This window comes from Pinus tabuliformis, chromosome 5_1 (genome assembly GCF_031772625.1).
Source record: "Pinus tabuliformis cultivar Carrire ecotype Pingquan chromosome 5_1, CPIR1, whole genome shotgun sequence".
NCBI lineage: Eukaryota > Viridiplantae > Streptophyta > Pinopsida > Pinales > Pinaceae > Pinus > Pinus tabuliformis.
Window position 1 is genome coordinate 468,982,318 of NC_142305.1, and position 13,881 is coordinate 468,996,198.

At 36.1% G+C, this 13,881-nt stretch overlaps 1 pseudogene; it reads right to left on the reverse strand.

Annotated features, from left to right (window-relative positions):
• Positions 1–2,808: 2,808 nt before the first annotated feature.
• On the reverse strand, positions 2,809–3,672 carry LOC149165535 (putative histone H2A variant 3 pseudogene; annotated as a pseudogene).
• Between the last annotated feature and the right edge of the window lie 10,209 nt (positions 3,673–13,881).

Here is a 13,881-nt window from a genome sequence, read left to right on the forward strand (position 1 = left end):
TGGTCATCTCTCTGACCACCATATCTTCCACTTTGTCCTCTGCCTCTCATTCTACTTATGCCTCGACCTCTGTGTCTTGAAATAGAAACCTCACTTTTGAAAGCGGTCTCTAAAGTGGAATCCTCATTTCTATCTATCCTTGCCTCATGTGATACAAGTGATCCCATAAGCTCATAAACTGTCAATGATGCCAAATCTTTGGCTTTTTCTATGGCTGCTACCACAACATCAAATTTGGTAGACAAAGATCGGAGGACCTTCTCAACCACTCTTTGATCTTTTATATCTTCACCGTAAATCTTTAGCTGATTTACAACAGTTATGACCCGATTCATGAAAGAATCGATGTCCTCTCTCTCCTTCATCTGCAGACTTTCAAAGTCTCTCATAGTATTCTGCAACTTAACAATATTGACTTTGGCCATACCTTTATAGTTTGTCGCCAAAGTATCCCATGCTACTTTTGTTGAAGACGTGGTCATAATCCTTTAGAACATTGCTAGTTCCACTCCCTGTTGAATAAGCTGCAATGCATGTGCATTCTTCTTCTTTTCTTTCTTCCATTGTTCCCTCTCTGCATTAGTGAGAGCATGTTTTTCTTCTTCGTTCATAGGTTCTGAAAACCCAAAATTCACATAATCCCAAACATCATGTACCTACAACGTGGTCGCCATCTTAATGGCCCACACATCATAATCTTTCCCTATAAATAATAAGAAAGTCATCTTTCTCCAAAACTTTCTCTTTATCCTATGTAAAACTCTTTTTCAAAAAAATAATACTCCTTTCAATAAAACCCTAAGTTTTTTATTTAACACCACAACAACTACTACTTAAAAAAACCGTTCTCAGAAAACCCTTTTCAAAAACTTATATGAATTTTTATATATAAAAAATCAACCCAACAAAAAAATCAATTTTAACGATTCCCACTCAATGTATTAAAACAAAAGCTTTTCAATAAAAGCCTTCCAAATAAAAAAAGTCCGCGCGACTCTTTGTGTTAAGTAAGCAGGTGTTGACTCAATACGACCCTCGTGACTTTCAAAAAAGTATGACTTCGTACTTGCTGAGATTTGTCACACATTTCTTAGCGGCACCGCGGCAGTGACTATCAACGTATGGGGGAGCAGATTTTTTTTTTGTTTGGGTGTGGTATTCTCGTCTCACGGCGGCCCGACCGCTTTTATTTTGGAAAGCTACTCTCCTCTTCCGGCGGCGGACAAAAAGTCAACTAGCTACGGTTTATTTTTTACTTGAGATTTCTCCAAGCTGCTGCTCAAAAAAATCAACAACTTACGCCTTATTTTCTACTTGAGAACTCTGCAATCTGCTTACAGAAATCTGGATAGTTTTTCTCTAGCTCGATACCAATTTGTTAAAAGGTAGAGAAGACAAAACACAATTCATACATAAGACATGAACTGTTACTCTTCTATTGATCACACAAAACATAACGATTAAAATGAACCTGGTGAAAGATATTTAAACCTTTTCAAACTAGCTAACTGCCTAAAATATCTTGATATGTAACTACATGCAATCTCACACTCAAAGTAATTTATCACTTAACTCACTTGACTCAACACACAAACACTCAATCATGCAATCACTAAATTAACTAATTCTCTATTTTTATCTAACTCCTCATGAAGAAGTAATTATCTTATTTTAAGATAATAGAGGTTTGCGTTTCAATTTTGCATGCGTATTCTCACACGGTCACAATTTCAACCCAAAAAACAATAAAAATTCAATCAGGATTTTGAGAAATTCAGGCATTGGCATAACGTTGAATCTATTTCCATAATGAAAAAATGATGCAAACCACTACCAGGATTAGATTTCGTTGAAATGTTTTCACGAGAATCCATTTAATTGTTCAACAAAATTTCTCAACTGCCAATCGTATATAAAAAAATTAACTATCTTATAATCATCTCATCTTATATAAATTTCATACCATCTTAATAACATCCACTCATTAACCAATAATAAATAGGAACATCCACTCATTAACCAATAATAAATAGGAAGATTTTTCCTTGAAGAAAAACAGTTTTCTTCGTAGAAATTAACAAAATTTCGTGGAATTTTTTAAAATTCAAGTCATATATGTCAAAGTGCAGAATCCATTCCCACTGTTAAAAAAATCCATTCAAATACACAACATTAAAAAAAAAAAACAATTTCCAAACCATTATACCAAAATCTTTCCCTAGTCAGATAAGTCCCTTAGTAAATGATATATGAAAATATATATAAATAAAGAAAACAGGTTTCGTATCCTTTTCATTTGTTCTCCAGATTTTTGTACGATGGAAAATTAATTAGATACTTCCCTATGTTATATATGGTGCATTTTGTTAAAATCCTTTTATATATTCGAGGAAAGCACACTCGCTCATCTGCATAGTTTTAATCAATGACTAATCCAGACGTTAACATGATTGGATTTATCATTACTTCACAGCCCGTACTTACTAGATGATCATTTAGTAAGGTGGTAATGCACTTATTTCTAGACTTTCATCCTTCACTTATTTATAGACTTTCATCCTATGGATGGTACAAAAGAGGAGTTACATCATGCTTTTTCAATATGGAAGACACAAAAGGAGATTGATCTATTCAGTAAAATATTACCATTCAAAGCAAACACATATATGAGAAAACCAGCAAAATATTATGGAAGGCACAAAAGGAGATTAACCTATTCAGTAAAAGATCACCATTCAAAGCAAACAAATTTATTAGAAAACGAGTCAAAACATTATGGAAGGCAGCAAAGGAGATTGATCTATTTAGTTAAATATCACCAGTTATGATCCAGCACTCCCTTGACCAAAACATTTCACCACACATCGTTGACGCTTGACTGTAATGCTTCTTTGCAGATTTTGTAAGAAGTTCCTTGCGAATGTGAGGAATGACACCTCCACTGGCAATGGTATCTTTGATCAAATTATCAAGTTCTTCGTGTCCTCTAATAGCAATCTGCAAATGCTTTGGGGTGATACGCTTAACCTTTAGATCTTTAGTGGTAGTTCCTGCAAGTTCTAAAACCCCTGCAGTGATATACTCCAGAACGCTTGCGCAATATACATCAGCAGTTGCTCCCACCCTTCCTTTTGCAGATAATTGAGATTTCAACAGACGGTGAATCCGTCCAACAGGAAACTACAATAAGAGCAAACAGTTCAGTCTAAATATTGCAGGAATGTTATGGAGTTCTTGCTCCCAGGGGTATTTGAATTATTACAAAGCTTAGATGAATAAGTCTACAGGAAAAAAATGTTAGAATTCCTTTAGTTGAATCAACTTTTTGATAGGGGAAACTTATAGAAAATCAATAGATACAGAATCTGGTCAAAAACCTAGAACCCGGTCCCACAGAGTTCCTGCTCACACGAATATTTCAATTATTGCAAAGCTTCAATGAAGACGTTTCTTCCAATTAAACAAATGCCTAGAATTACTTCACTTGATTAGGGGTTTCTGCAAGAAAAACAGTAGAATTTAAATAAATACAAATCCAAGTCAAATGATGACCTGTAGGCCTGCACGGGATGCGCGAGAAATGGGTTTTTTCCTAGGATTTGGAGCGCTAGTGGATTTTCCCTTCAGCGGGCCCTTGAAACCATCCGGGAAATTATTCCCTCCCACAACCATTTTGAAGACCGCCTCTTTCTCCCAGATCCGCTTGTCACACACGCATACATCAAAAACAAGAATAGCCCAATTGAACAAATGGGTTATGCAAATCTGCCGAAGGCCGAAAAAGCGAAAATGGATTATGCAGAATATAAATAGCAAAAATGGGTTATGCAGAATATAAACAGTAGGAAAGAGCTGAAATATTTGTACGTGTGCATGAAAACAACGTGTAAAAAGCTGGATATAATTGGAAATAAGCACTATTACAAGATTACTCAGTGGCATTTTCAGAAGTTGTAGATGCGCAACATTTTCACTGTCCACGCTTCCAAGCAATCAGTGACGTGCTTGTGGGCTTGTGTGAGCTCTATATATAGATTATCTATGACTACATTCCTTGTGCATGGGTGAATATATACATGTGAGTATAGTTCGGAAGATTGGCTAGGGTTTAAAGGGCTGTGATAGAGAATTTTAAACCTATCTTTGGTTAAGAACCCACCATGATTTCTTTACAAAGTAGTCTAAGGAGGCTTTTTTGCCCCAAAAAAAAAGGAAAATCATGTACCTTCATGATGAAATTCTGCAAAATCCGTTGAAAATCACTACCATTAATTTATGTTTATAATTTCAATCATCTTATATTCTTAACTGTTTCCTTCCGAGCAAGTTTTGGAAATTCAGCGTAATTAATTTTTGAATAGAAATTTATGTTTCAATTTAATTTATATTGTGTGAAGTATTGGAAGGGAGCTTTTTGATGAAAAAATAGGATGCTTTCAATTATCATTCTCTTTTAATTTCAACCATCCTTTCACAGGATATTAATTGGTCATTGTTGCCTGGTTTAGTTTTAATAAGTTATTGTGTAGTTTAGTTTTAATAAGTTATCTGTCTAGTTTTAATAAACGACGAAATATTTTACTCACAAATATATATTTTTCTTTCTTGTTATTTCTATGAATCAAGAAAGAGTCAAGTCATGCACCTTATGCTCATGAATCACAGAAGAGTTAAAACATGAACGGTATATTTTTCTATATATATGTATATACTTTTCTTATTATTCCCAGGAATCAAGGAAAAGCAAAGTCATTCACGATATTCCCACAAATCAAGGAAGAGTGTGTACATATCCTCCACAAATCAAGGAAGAGTGTGTACATATCCTCCGAGGGAATGGACATGGGGAATTATAGGACTAAACCACCACAGGAAATCGTTGGACAATAACCTTAGAGCTCATGGACCTTATATATATTCAAATTATTGTCTGAAGGCATTAGAATCAACTTTTCATATTGATTGAAGTAAAATCTATATTCATAGTATAGCACAAGGAATTATATACTAACTCATGATTTTGTTTAAATTTCATAAAAAGCTTTCAATTTTTGTGTTAGGTATCATCCATATAATTTTGAGTTTATTTTGGGCAAGGCGATCAAATTTTTCAAAATGAAAATCTTCTTTTTTCAGTGTAGTTTAACTTATAGACAAAATAGTCATTTACATAAGAATGAGTCAATAATATTTCAGGGAAGACTATAATATTTAGTGACTTAAAATATATTTTTAAATGCATAAATAGATTTGGCACCCAAATTTTAGAAATTGAATATATCAAACTCAACTTTTCTCTTTGATTAAAATTAACCAAAAAAATACCCTAAAAAATATTATTAGTCTATAACTTAGATTGTGTTAATGATTTATTATAATTAATAAATTAAATTATCTATAATAAATTAGTAATTATTTATTAATAGCTATTTTTATTACTTAATGTAATTAATAATTATTACTTACTTAATTAATTAATTATTTCATTAATATTATTATAAGTGGACATCAGTCATTATCATCATCATCAATATTATTAGTTATTTAAATTATAATGATAATTGACATAATTTTCTCTTGTGTGAGATTTTTATCTTGTTGTAAATTTATATAAATATAATGATAATAATCGGATTAGATCTATTTTAATTCAAAATTTACTAAGCCCTACGAAGGACCAAATCTCATTTCACTCTAAAAGAAATGTGCACTCCAAGAGATTTGATCTCTCTGAGCGATTGGTAGATTTGGAGTCAAAATGGATCTAGGTTAATTTAGTTATTAATAATTGATAATTATAAATATTAATTTTAATTTTAATTTTATGTAATTTTACCTAGTCAAAATTAATTAAAAATTATAATCATTAATTTTATTTTTATATTTTTATAATTATATTTTTCATTTATTTTCATTGTTATCGAATTTGACTAAGTCAAAATGTTTACATAACATCACATAACATAATTTAACCTTACAACATCTCTTCCATATTGGGTTGGAGAATACCTCTCTCGAGGCAATACATAATTTCATTGGCTTAATTTCCTCCATTAATTAGGCTATATTCCACGTGAATATCATGGGTCAATACCATGGGTCATTTTTATTTTTATTTTTATTTTTATAAGGCTATTTTTATTTTCATTACTTTATTTTCTTTTAACTGAGCTTAAATATTTACATTACATTATATTAATCATTTTATTTTATTTTATTTATGTAATTTGATTTAATCGAAATGTTAAACATTACATTACACCATCTCTATCATACTATATTGGAGAGTACCTCTTAGTACAATTATGATACATATTGTTTTTATTTTAAATAAAACAGAATGAACTAATAGTTATGACTCATAATATATTTTTCCACTATGGTTAAAATACAAAATATTAAAAGACACAATACTACTATATCTAAGGTGTGATGTCACGTCTCCATGTAATTCTTTTTTTTTTGCTAATGCAAGAGTCGGACCTTCTATTTATTAATCACAAAATAAAGTACATAGGGTACATCAAAATTCCCAAACTCTGAGAAAGAAGGGAAACTACCAAACAACTATACGGTGATCCTATCTTCTAAAATTACATTTCTCCAAAGTAGAATATAAGAATTTGGAGTAAGTTTCAAAAAGACATATAATTAATTACAAGAAAAGACCTTAAACACGCCCGAATTCTTAGAAATGGGTTCTTTTGCCCGCACGAAGAACCTCTTGTCCCCAAAGAACTCCTTCTTTGCCAGACTTTTCCGTCCTCTTTTAATCTTGAACGTTGAGTTTGTCCAAAAGACCTGATAGTTGAAGACCCATCCCGCAAGAAAAATCTGCTCACCATTAACCGCAAGTGGCTGCAAACTAACCCGATCAATCTGAACCGTTGAAACACCTTGTGAGATCTGACGATGGAGAAGGAAATCGTACCCACCAACTTGAGTGGAAAATAGCGTGTGATAAAGGTGGTATTCCTCCTGACCCCACTGCCACGTGGAGCTCCTTGAGTGGGATCGCTCCCAAAAAAGCAAAAGCCACTTCCCACTTATGCAGGTCACGATCAACAGAAAACCGCCCAAGTCTCGGTAAGAAAGGCCGGGAAAGAGAATCTCTGGTTTCATAGTCATCAGGTTTCCTCTGCTCCCGGATATTCGCATCGTCAACCCTCCTTGACCCGATGTGCAAAGCTTTCAGCTCCTTCCTTTCTACCTCCAGTGAAGCTCTTTTATCCTCGTCAGTTCCACTATGAGTTTCGGTGCATCCATTGATCTGGGAATCTCCGGTTATATTTTTTGAATCGTTATCAAAAAACCCCATTGTGAGCATGCCCCTGAGGAAACCCCTACTCGTTATTACTTCCCATCTCCATTGCTCTCTTAAGGAACATTGTATTATCTTCATTAGCTTGGTTTTGACAATCCGTTTTTAGTCTATTTTTAGGGTATTCGTGCCAATTCATCACTACCCTATTATCTGTGCAGACCACTCCTTGATTGGCTAACAAATCTGCTAGCTTGTTGGCCTTTCTTCGCACATGTGCAAATCTGACTGTTCCCATGAATTCGTTCGAAGACTTGAAGTAGCCTCCAATTTGAAGAGGCTTTTTCCGGTCTTGTTCCCCGGCTTATTCTTTTGACAAAGTTGATGATGAGCTCAGAGTCAGCTTCAATGATTGTGTTTTGACGATTTTCTTGAACCAAGAACTCAAGCTATTGTTCCATTGCCATTAACTCTGCCATGTTGTTGGTGGTCTTTCCTAAGTGGCCATGAAAGATGAATAGAATATCTCCCCTATCATCTCATAACACCCCTCCATGGCCTGCCTCGCCCGGATTACCTTTGGAAGCCCCATTAATGTTGAATTTGAGAAATCCCTTAGGGGGAGGATGCCAGAAGTCTAGCTCAGGGTTCCCCATAGAACCTTTCCTAACAAAGCCCTGAGGAACCAATCCCTCCAAATCTAGCTGACAAAGAATCTTCCAGTCATTGGCCGATGGTGGGTTCAAGGGAAGATTTTGAATGGTAGTACTAACCGTTTCCTTAATCTGTTTCAGAATCAAATCATAGATATTTTGGGAAGATTTCTTAACATTCTTGAATATCCTGTTGTTCCTTTCTTTCCAGACATTCCAAATTATGAAACTTGGTGTAAGAGCCCAGGAAGTACGAAGAACTTCATTATCTGAAAAGGTCTTTCTCCATTTGGTTAGAGTGTTGATCAGACGTCCCATGTCTCTGTCAGATTGTTGGAAGATCATTGCAAAAGAATCCCATAATCTGGAGGTGAAAATGCAATTGTTGAGAAGGTGCTCCATGGTTTCCTCTTGGGCTTCACAGATTTTGCATCTAGAAGGCCCTAGGAATCCACTTTTCCAGATATTATCTCAGGTTAGGATTTTCCTTTGCAGAACCAGCCACAAAAAAGTTTAATTTTCATCCAACCTTGATGCTTCCAAAGGTTATGCCAAATCCTGTTAGGAGCATGAGGATCAAGTCCAAGGAGTATGAGTTTAGCCTCTTTAAGATTGAATTTCCCCTCATTGTTGCTGCCCCATCTCAGTTGGTCATGCCCCCTAGAAACTAGAATTTTCCTTTGCTCCAACATTTTCATTAGTCTTTCAGCCTTGGTTTTAAGATGACTATCATCTCAGAGGTCTAATTTTCTCCATTTTCTCCATTTCCCTGGACTATTGGTTTGATCCCAAAAATCCCTAACTTGGGTGAGCTCCTTAGTATCAGTCTCTGCTTTGAGGTCCTCCAGGTCCTCCTATAAGAGAATAGGTTCTTGTTGCCATCTATCCTCCCAGAATAAGGCTAAGTCTCCCTCTCTAATTTCCCAGAAGCTATGGTCTTGAATTAATCTTCTGTTATCCCAGGCTTTGTTCCAAATATGAGATCCTCTAATATTCCCATCCATCCTTATGTGTTCATTATCAGGCCAAGCATTTGCATATTTTTCTTTCCAAGTAATAGCCCATTGTGCTTCTAGTTCCTTTATCCATCGCCACCAAAGTTTTGCCCCTAAAACCATATCAAGAATCTCAGGATCATCCAGTCCAAGACCCCCGTGGTTTTTGGGTTTTCATATTTTATCCCAGGCAACTAAGACCCATTTCCTCTTTTCTTCCCCCTTGCTCAAAAGAAAGTCTCTTTGTATGTTTCTCATTTGATGCAGAATTCCTTTAGGAGTAGGGATGGCAGAAAGCATAAAGATTGGGATTGATTGAAGCACAGCCTTTGTGAGGACCAACCTGCCAGCCAAATTTAAAGATCTCATAGTCCGTTTCCTGGTTTTGTCTAGCAGCTTACTAATGATCGGCTCCCAGATACTTTTGTGCAACGATTTTGTAGTTAAAGGAACCCCCAGGTATTTGAAAGGGAGATAGTCTCTTTGGAATCCCAGAATTCTAGATATGTTCCTCTAAATAACAATATGAGTATTTAAGAAAAAGATCTTAGATTTGGAAAGATTAACTTCCAAGCCAGAGGCCATGGCAAAGTCCTTAAGGATTTGTTTGTAGGCAGGAGCTTCTTTGACTGTGGGTGTTCCTTGCAACATGGTATCATCAACAAATTGTTGATGGGTTGAGGCCTGTCCACTATCAGAGAGTTGTATACCCCTAATATTACCGACTGCTTTTGCATGTTTGATGTCTCTTCCTAGACCTTCCATCATGAGAATGAAGAGAAAGGGAGATAGAGGGTCACCCTGCCTGAGGCCCCTGGAAGGGGTAAAAGTCTCCGAAGGAGAGCCATTGACAAGAATTGAAAAACTAGAAGAAGTGATCAAAGCCAAGATCCATCTTACCCAATTGTGATCAAACCCGAAAGCAATAAGGACCTTCCTGATGTAGTTCCAATTCAGTTTATCATAAGCTTTGGCTATATCAAGTTGCATGATCATTCCAGCTTTTCTCTCACTAGTAAGAGAGTGCACCACTTCATGAGCTTGGATGATGTTATTAAGAATTTGCCTTCCTTATACATATCCAAATTGTACCCCCAAAACTAATAAAGGTAAGAGGGGTTCGAGTCTGTTTGCAACCACCTTTGATATTATCTTGTTAACAACATTGCATAAAGCTATAGATCTTAATCTATCAGGGGTTTGAGCTTGCTCCTGTTTAGGGATCAGGCTATAAAGGAGGAATTCAGAGCTTTCAAAATGGTTCTGTGTCTCCTGGAATCTTCCACTACCTACAGAATGTCCTGCTTGACAATATTCCAGCAAGCTTTGAAGAAATCAACATTGAAACCATCCGGTATTGGCGCATTACCATTTTGCATTTCTTTGAGAACCCCACTTACCTCCTCTTTCCTAAGCTATGTTTCTGAAGTGCTGGACTAGCACTGCCTCTATTTCTTCATGAGAATTGAGATTATCTCCTCTTTCATCCTTAATCCAAGCAATTCTATTATGTGCTCTATTTTCCATGGTGGATTTGTGAAAAAATCTGATGTTGCCTTCACCTTCTTTTAGCCATTGGATTCTAGATTTTTGTTTCCAAAATATTTCATCTTGACTGCATATGTTCTCCCATTACTGTTGATATCTAGTAGCTTAATCATGTCGTGCTTTGTCATGGCATTATTTAATAAGGCGTTGGTTAAGTTCCTGCAGTTTGCCTTCAATAATTTTTTTTTCTTCAAGGATATTTCCAAATTCAGTCTTATTCCAGTCCTTAAGTCGTAGCTTGATATGTTTTAATCTTTTCTGTAGAATAAACATTTTGGGACCCTGAATGTTTAAATCCTCTTCCCACCACCTGGTTACATTTCCGATGAAGTCTGGGTGGGAAAGCTAGATATTTTCAAATCTAAAAGGTCTGTTCCTGGGGTTACCAATGCCCTGCACCTCCAGTTGTATCGGCCAGTGATCTGATCCCACAAAGGGTAGCACTCCTACTACCATTTCCTTGTCATTGAGCATAAGATGCTCTAATATTATGAATTTGTCTAATTTGGAAGCTACTTGAGACTCTCCTCCTCTTTTATTATTCCAGGTGAAGAAGCCGTTTTGCATTTCAATATCCACCAACTTCATTTCATCAATAAAGGTTTGAAAAGCCACAGAGTCTTTGCCTAGCGCTCTAGTTCCCTCTTTTTTTCCATGAGTGATTTGATCATGTTGAAATCACCCCCTAAGATCCAGGATATTCCTGCATGTCTGTTTCTGAAAGTCTCAAGAGAGTTTAGAAGTCTCAATCTAGCATCCATTCTTTGTGGGCCATAAACATTTGTAACCATATAGGTTTCCTTTTCTCCTAGTGGTTTAATTACTACAAATAAATAGTCCCTAGATTCCTCCACATCTATTAAGTTAATCTTTTGTGGATTCCACAGAGTGAGAATACCTCCTGTTGTGTTCTCTACCTTGACTTCCAGAAACTCAAATCCATTGAGCCATTTACTATGGATATCTCTTATCTTCTGAATGGAACACTTGGTCTCCTGTATGAAAATCACATCCAAAGATGCTTGTTTCATTCTATTACTCAGTAACCTTTGTTTCCTTTTACTACCTAGACCTCTCATATTCTAAAAAGTGAACTTCAACATTAAATATTAGTAAAGGAATAACTAGATAGGTCTTTCATCTTACCTGAATCTATCATTAGCTTTCCGCATTCCATAAACAACTCATTCTGCTTTTTTCTACCCCTCTTCTTTCCTGGGATTTTGGGTGCTAGTCGTGCCATATTTTTCATTGTCTTCACTCCTTCATTTCCTTGTCTATCTTTGTGATTTATTTTGTCCAACCCTTTAGTTTGGGACCTCCATAAAAACAGTTGTTGAACCCTGTTGAACTCCTCTGTAGGTAATAAGTCTAGCACTTCTTTGGTTCCTTGATTCAAGAAACCTTCTAGATCTAGGTTCTCTTTCTCGAGAATTTCGTGGAGTTCATGGTCCTCCAAATCCGTCTCACTTTGGGTCATGTAAAGATCCATCGCTTGTTCAACATTACTCATCATGAATTCTATCAATTTGTCATTTTCTTGTGTTCGCTCATTATCTCCTTCTTTCTCCTCCTCCACTGGGTTTCCTCCTTTTGATTTATCAGTATCTGTAGGAGGGTTTGGCACATGTTCTGGTTAACATGCTACCCTGTGGCTTTGTTTGTTCTTAGTCCTCTTTTGCTTCCTTTTCCTTTGTGTACCATCTTGAAGAAGCTTTCTAGATCCTTCATTATATCAGCTTTGCCTTTGTCCTCTATCTTACTGAGAGGGCAGTCTCTGACTAGATGTCCATGCGCATGGCCTTTGTGACATCTGAAAGGAATGTGTTCATAATCTACTATTTGTGTTCATTCCTCATCAAACACTTCCAAAATAACCTCATCTGGAAACGCTCCAGAGAGATCCATCTCCACACATATTCTATGGAAGGAAGTGTATTTTCCCCTTCTAGTAGCCTCAGAAACTTTGACAAAATGCCCTAACTTATTTCCTATGGATGATAGAGATTTCGTTTGCCAGTAATCAAGAGGTAGAGAGTAAAGTATTACCCAGACTGGGATTGAGGTAAAATTTTCGTGTTCTGGAACAAAGTTCATGATCCAAGGTCACATATAGAGGCCTGCATCAGCATAAAAGTAAGACCCTCCTTCAAACACTCTATCTTTGTCTTCAATATTTCCAAAAACTACAGTGAAAAATCCCTTGGACCCAAGATGTAGGTCAATGCCACCCTTTGGTTTCCAGTGGTATTTAATCCATGTTTGTAAAGCTTTTTCAGTGTGCCACAGCCCCATGAATTTACAAATGATTGCATATGTTTTCATGTGATCCCTGTGTGCCTGCAATGCTGGATCATTTAAAGTGACTCTGGGAATTACCGCCGCTTTGGGTTTGCATGGTCCTATGTGTGCTTTGTCTTTAGTGTTTTACTCCTCGATTTCTTCCCCATTTTCCAATGCACTATGGTGCTCCCTTGACTTGGTTCCCTCTTATTCTTCTTCATTGCTTCTAACTTTTCCTTCTGAAGGCTCTCTATCATTTTCCATTGGCTTTTTTCCTCTGTTAACCACTGCCTACTTATAGGATGGAGTGGAGCTCCCTCATGCACATCCTTTCATGGAGGACTACCTCTACAATCATTCGAAACCCTGGTTACTTTTCCTCTGTGCCGTCACCACTTGAGCCCAATCATTCATCTCCCATCTCAACAACACTACCACTCCTTCCCTCTTCTACTTTGCCTCCTTCTTAGAATTCTCACGTCTCCATGTAATTCAACATACTTCATAATAATAATAATAAATTATAGTCTACCATAGTTCTTTATTATAATTGTAATTACACTTACCCGTTGAACATAGTAAAACAATCGTATATTATTACAAGGCTGAAGATTATTATACAGTACCATTTTCATATATTTCAATGTGTTTACAATAAAGTCTTGCTACTATTGATTAATTATACACACAGTTATTACAAGCTTCATACAGGATTATTAATGTCATTCTGCTCTTCCTCTGAGTTGTGGCGGGAGAAAAAGGGGATTTTCTCTTGAAAACTTGTTGTTGTAGTTTGTATTTAAGTTATATGTAATATTTGGTTTAACGGAAACACTTCTCGACCGTTTGGGTGACTGTTCCAGACTTCTGGGTTTATCCATCAAACCCTTAGGGTTAGACTAGAAGGTCCCTAGTACTATTTGACAGTGCTCGAATAATTGCTTAATTGTCTTATTTACTCTGGAAATTCTTCCAATAGTAATGAATGCCTTCTATGATTTTTCTCATGGCTGGTTCGACTCGTTATATATGCTAACGATTTATTAGTTCAAAATTGGTTAGTATCATTTTTGACATGCTGATCCTGAAGCTCCCACATATCTCTGTTTCTGGGGTATGATGTGTGCCATTAACTTCTTTT